The following is a 6565-nucleotide window of genomic DNA, read 5'->3' as shown; positions in this document are numbered from 1 at the left end:
ACTTCATAGTAAAACAAATATCATCTTCATCATTATTCAAATTCACAAGGAGAAACTTAGTATAGATTTTGTGTTTATATGTTAAATCTTTTTTTTTTTTTTTGGTATGGTTTATATGTTAAATCAAATGATGGGATCTTGCAGTTTTCATGCATTAGTTATGCATATCAGTTTTGACAATTTTGGCTATTGGCCGGTGATTATTGGCTTTTTGTATTATGTGTTTTTATTTTTATTATATTTGTAGTTTAATATCCTTCAACTAAACAAGCAAGTTAAAGTCTATGTAAATTTAATGTCAATGCACACAGTGTGTTCTTCTTTCTATTACTGTTCTAATTATGTAAAATTATTATTTGATATAATAAATTTGCATTGCTTGTACAGTGGAAGTTTTTATTTGTTATAATATTGGATTAGCAATTTGTAGACACGCTGTCGTATTTGGGTGTTTTGAGTAATTGGTTTAGAATTAGCTATAATGCTAGATTTTCTAAGTGCAGAAGATGAATATATACTCATGATTGTGCAAAAAATAAAAAAGTAATGGCACACTAATAAATTGGTGATCTCCCAACACTCATAATATTAATTCATGAGTTCGAATCTTTTGAGGGTTAAGGGCAAAACTTTGCCAAACATATAACATATGTAGTTGAGGTGCATGTAAATTGACTCAAACGAACCTCAATTTCCAAATTTGAAAAGGTAATAGTCGCATTGAAAACACCTGGAAAAACAGGTAGCTTCTTTACAGGTTGAAGATTTAAGTCCTCTACAAAGGGGTCATTTGAATTCTAAATTGCCTATACGAAGATGGAATATGATCAGATGAACCTAGAATTTTCAAAAGAAGAAACTTAAGAATTTGATGTCCAATTTAAGAAATCCGGTTACTACTTCTGAAGCTGATAAATTTTTTTCTTCCTTTGTTTATGTTATTCTTCACTTTCTATATTTTTAATCAACCTCCCACGGGGTTAAAGACTCAACCTCCCACGAGGAGGTCTTAGGTTCGCACCCATTCGGCGGCATTAATATTCTCTTTCCCATCCCGATATATAGAAAGCTCCTAATAAAAAATAAAAAAATAAAAAAAATCATGAATGAACTTTTGACGATACTTTTTAGGGATAATTACTATTGCCCCCTTATACTTTGGTTTTATTACTAATCAAACCCCCTTCTTTGTGAAATTACTATTGCCCCCCTCACTTCTAAAGGTGTTAAGTGGCTGTTAACATCAAATATGAAATGTTTATTTTGCCCTTAAAATTAAGAAGTAAAAAATATAGCATTACCCTCATTTATAAAAACTATATTGCAGGTCAATTATATCCTTAAAATCTTATATTTTATAATTAGTTTTGGATTTGGTGGGACCACATACTTATGATTGTTGAAACTTTCACATTCCATTTAAATTTTTCATAATCACCATGATGGAAGTTTTACAAACAAATTAGCATATAAGATCTAATTGATAAAAAATTTGGTAACATACATAATGGTCAGCATATATTAGGTGATTTTCAATTTTCAGCTTTGAATTAAATTTGATATTTCATAATATTTTAGTTTCTATTTAATTACATCTTTCCTTTATTTGGTGATTTATTTTTAGAGAAAAAAAAATCACATCTTTCTTTTATTTGGTGGTTTCTTTTTAAAAAAGAAAAGTGAAATCAAAGTTAATTTTTTCCTATTAAGGGTAGTATTATAACTTGAAAAAAGAGAAAATAAGTAAAAAGATAATTGCAGGGTTATTTTTTGGATTTTGAAAAAATATATAGATGCCACGTCATCAGTAAACTGGCGGAGCTTAACGGTAGGGGGGCATTAGTAATTGTTGACAAAGTTAAAGGTTGGAATAGTAATTTTAAAAAGTACAGGGGATAAAGTAGTAATAGAATCAAAGTACAAGGGGGCAACAGTAATTATCCCTACTTTTTAAGTTGAGGATTAGCTAAATGGTTAACAATCACCTTGAATAAAGAAAGAGGTCCAGTGTTCAATGCCTCATAGCTGCAAAAATTGAACTATACATTTGCAAATGGGCATTTGGTCTAGTGGTATGATTCTCGCTTAGGGTGCGAGAGGTCCCGAGTTCAATTCTCGGAATGCCCCTTTGTTTTAAAAACTATAACTTTTTCCTTTTGAAGAGATGGGGGAGAGAGAAACTCTGGAGAAAGATGGTGCGCATAGGTCTTTTGTGTATCAGCGCTTACAACCTTCAGAAAGGGCTGGTAATGGCTTCTCTCAGAAGATGGACGGTGGGAGATCTTTCGCTGGGGTGGTAGGGACTTCCATTATGCCTAAGATTGATTCCCTCCCATTCCCTATGCAGGTTGGATCTTATCGGCGCATTGTTTTTCCTCAAACTGAGTACGAGTTGCAGCGTACTCAATTTCGTTTCTCCTTGATTGGGAGGGCAAACTTTCGTCAGACAACAATGGATGCTTTATGTGATCTAGCTTCTAAATCATGGAAACTAAAACAAGGAGATTTTTTACATTCCTTGGGGAAGGATTTTGTGATTTTTCAATTTAGATGTGAGGAAGATTTGTCAGAAGTATGGAGAAGAGGTGTTTGGAATATTGACAATCAACTGATTCCAACGTTGGCTTCCGGATTTTAACATTCATGCTCCTCAACCGTCTGCCAAACTGGTTTGGATTCCTTCCCTGATCTTCCTCTTGAATACTGGCATGGCCAAGGTATTACTTTCTATTGCTAAGAAAGTAGGTCGTCCTGTTTCTTTAGACCGTCGCACTCGTCTTGGTTTGGTGGGACATTATGCAAGAATTCTAGTGGAATTAGAATTGGAAGTTGAGCAAGTGTCTGAAGTTCAAATAGAGCGCCTTGAACTGGTTCTACACGTGTTTTCATCTTCATTCAAAAGGTGATCTATGAGGATGGAATTCAAAGATGTTTTCGATGCAATCGAGAAGGTCATTTGGGCAAAAATTGCAATGCTAATATTGTGAAACCCGGCCCTAACCTTAACCCGGATACTCTTTTGTTTGTAGGTCCGAAGACCCGAAGTAGAAGTGAAAGTCAACTATGGGCCATATCAGTAGAAGACATGGTGTTCGACTCTGAACCCATGGAGATTGACGATGATGCCCCATACTTGAAGACCCTGTTGGATTTGGAAAAGAGACTGCACCTCAATGAAGAGAAGATTGATTGATGACCTTAGAGCTTGGTGGGACATGATTCAAAGGCATTTCCCCATGCTAGGTGATTTATAGGTCATGTTGTGAGAAGCTCGTTTGATTTCGATAAGAGATAGGCCCTCAAATCCCTATTTCAGGCTTTGCTGTCAGCCTAGGTCAACTGGGCCAATAGACCCAAGGAGACAGAATCTGTGCAAGATCTCCTGTTTAGGTCTGTGTTGCTAAATTTATATAGGACTTTGTATTTTTAGTTTCCCTAGCCTCCAAAACACTTAGAGAACGAAGGAACTCCTCTCCAAGCCTCCAATAGTGTGGAAGAAGATCAACTCTTGCAACTTTCAAGTTTCCTCTCTTGTTCTTCAATCCAAGGTTAGTAATCACTCTAATATGGTATTGATTTACTCTTACTATCATTCATTCTCTATACTGAGATTATGAAGAAGATGCTGCATTCTTGCAAACATCTCTTTTACAATCTCCATTCATTCTTTCATGCTATGATCTTCATATTCATTCTCAACCATGATTATTATGATTTCTTCATGAATCTATGATCATACTCTTATTATGATTTCTCTAGCATTATAGATGCATCTTCATAGTTGTTTATACTCTTGATTTACTGTGTTAATCTACTAGAATGAGATCTCATCATCTCTAGTCATTCTCTTTCATTCATAGCTTGTTTTCATTGAAAACTATGTTTTCTACCAAATTAGAAACTATGATTCTAAATTAGTAAGTATTGATTTTTATCATTGTTTGATGTCTAACATATGCTAGATAGTCTTAGATTACTATGTTAGACATTCCCTCCAGGTTTCGTAGCTTTATAGATCATGTAGAATAGGTTTCGGACAAAAAAATCTGATTTTGGATGCGTACTGTTCATTGGGCAGATTGCCTGGGTCGATTGGACCGATCAACCCAGCCAATCTACCTAGCATGACAACAAGGGATTTCTTCGTCCATTTCGATTCGTTTCATGCTTATTCTTTTAGGACTGCTTCCTAATGATTGTATGATGCTATTCTAGGGTTTGTTTGTTAACCTTGGATCCATTCTCTTGTCCGTCTGGAATATCTTCGAATCTATTTAAGGTAACGACAGTTGTTACCATATTAACATAGATTGCTTGGTCTTCTTAGTCTCTAAACTGGGAATCACCTAGATTTGCTATTGATGTTGTAGTTTCTATTATGATATGAATGCTGTAAGTACAATAGGATCTTATTTTCTTATTTCCTTTATGTACTTGATCATGTATGAATACTTACTCATGTATGTTGCTTATTTATTTGATCTTGTCATTATATACTCTTTCATTTGATGAGATATTAGTTGTGTGTGATATGACTGAATTGGGAATGTGATTAATTAGGTATGATTTGGGATTGGGGAATGTCCTTTTGACATTTCTGTCCTTGGACATCAGTGGGAATAGTATGGAATTTTTCCAATGGTGCCCTTTGACGCTTTCCTGGATTATTGGTTGTCATACCTAGGATTTGTCTGGCAGTGTTTGGTTAGGATTCCCTGTTATATCATACCCAATTTGGAAGGGTATTGGGACCAAGTAACCCGTGGTAGCAATGGGCGCTCAAGACCGGTAACCAATCCGTGAGAGGACATAAATCGCGTTGTAGATACTCGTGAGAGGCCATTCATCGGTAGGGTTGCATTTAGTAGACCTGGGCTCATGGGCATTCAAGACCGGTAGCCAACCCGTGAGAAGACATGAGAGCTTCCCGTCTATTATTTGTGGATGACCAATAGGGTTAATGAATCCGTAGTCTGGGACTATGCTGACTCTAGTGTGAGGGATACCAAAAAGGATCGCCCGGGGCAAGGAATGGATGTATCTGGATCTGAGATGATATAATCAAGTAGATGACTTGCATTTGGTTAGGCTTTACCCTGACATGTGCCAACACTTAGACCAATGGTGATGTGAGAGAGAGGTGACCTAAACCCCAACCATGGAACGTCCAAGAGGGATGCAAGACCCAACTACCACCGGCAGAGCCCAAGATACCAAAATGGTTGAGGGGGAGTGAATAACCTTTCCAAAGAAGTATGGTGCTATGACTTAAAGCATGTCTACATATAGAGACCAATATACATAGAGTTAGACTCATACATGCATTGTCCGTCTCATATCATACTGCATTATGCTATGTATCTGTTATCATGTAATTTATGTTGTTATGGAATGACTTGCCTTGCTGAGTTCTCTTGAACTCACTCCTATTGTACAAATATCTTTTGTTAGATTATCCTACAGGTATAGAAGACTATGAAGGCCAATATGAAGAAGCGCAAGTTGAAGAAGCGTACTACACGCAAGGTGTTGGTAGTTATGAAGATCTCGGTGATGATCCCTCGAGTGATCATGTTATGTACCATGATTAGCCCTACCGTGGAATGGGAGCGTCCGACCTTAATTTCTGAAGTCTATGTGTCACACCCCACCTGCCGGTCTCGGTTACCAGCCCTACAACCCATGGGAGTGATCCGTTATAGAATCCACGGTCTTACCCATCAATAATAATAAATGCAAGTAAGGATAATCATGAGCAAGAATAAGTTCAATAATTAAATAAAAGGGTTTCAGGAGTCCAAATACTCCAATAAAATAATCAAGGAAAGAATAAATGATAAAAATGAATATGAGTTCAGCGAAAGCAATAAAAAAGAATTAAATGATCTTCTTTCCAGTTTCTTTCTCTAAAGCTAGAAAATGTTTCTCATGTTTTTCAAGAAAAGGGGTTCTCCAACTCTTCTCCATACGATGGGCAAATTGCCTAGCAACTTGTCTCCTCCGCCCATCAATGGGTGCTATAAGTGCATTCCATGCACTCGCAGGAGCTCCCGCACAGGCTATCTCCATTTCCCATTTCCGGTGCCACATCCTCTTCATATGAGAAGGCTCCTTCATGGGAAACCAATCCATCTTCCAGCATATATCCTCCATCTGTACAAGCTAATATAACATGGAAAAATAAAGGAATGAGTTCTAACGAACTCAGTAAGAACAACAATAATTCTCATCCGTATGTCAAACCATCATAAATGCAAATATGATATGTATGAAATACAAAAGTATGATTACCGCTAAGATCTAACTATGCAAGTCTCTAACAATTGACATGCTTTAAGATATACACCAGCCCACCTCTGGGTAGGTCTAGTCACTCTGATCCGGCAAGGACTGGCTACCTCTGTAGGGATCCTGGGTAAAATGGTAAGTCCACACCTAGCTCTCAAACCATGGCTGGGGTTAAGTCAACACTCTCTCACCACGACCATTGGCATGAGTATTGGCGCATGTCGGGGTTTCTAATCCAATGCAAGTCATAATGGTAACATACTACATGAAGTCCAGA

General features: G+C 36.9%; 1 non-coding gene across 1 annotated transcript; it reads left to right on the top strand.

Moving 5' to 3' along the window:
- Positions 1-2055: 2055 nt before the first annotated feature.
- Positions 2056-2127, top strand: TRNAP-AGG (transfer RNA proline (anticodon AGG)). Its single transcript has one exon. It is a non-coding gene; the product is annotated as a tRNA-Pro (tRNA).
- The last annotated feature ends 4438 nt before the right edge of the window (positions 2128-6565 follow it).

This window comes from Hakea prostrata, chromosome 4, assembly GCF_041222555.1.
Source record: "Hakea prostrata isolate BN-2017 chromosome 4, UWA_Hpros_2, whole genome shotgun sequence".
Taxonomy (NCBI): domain Eukaryota; kingdom Viridiplantae; phylum Streptophyta; class Magnoliopsida; order Proteales; family Proteaceae; genus Hakea; species Hakea prostrata.
This window is presented reverse-complemented; position numbering and strand designations above follow the sequence as displayed.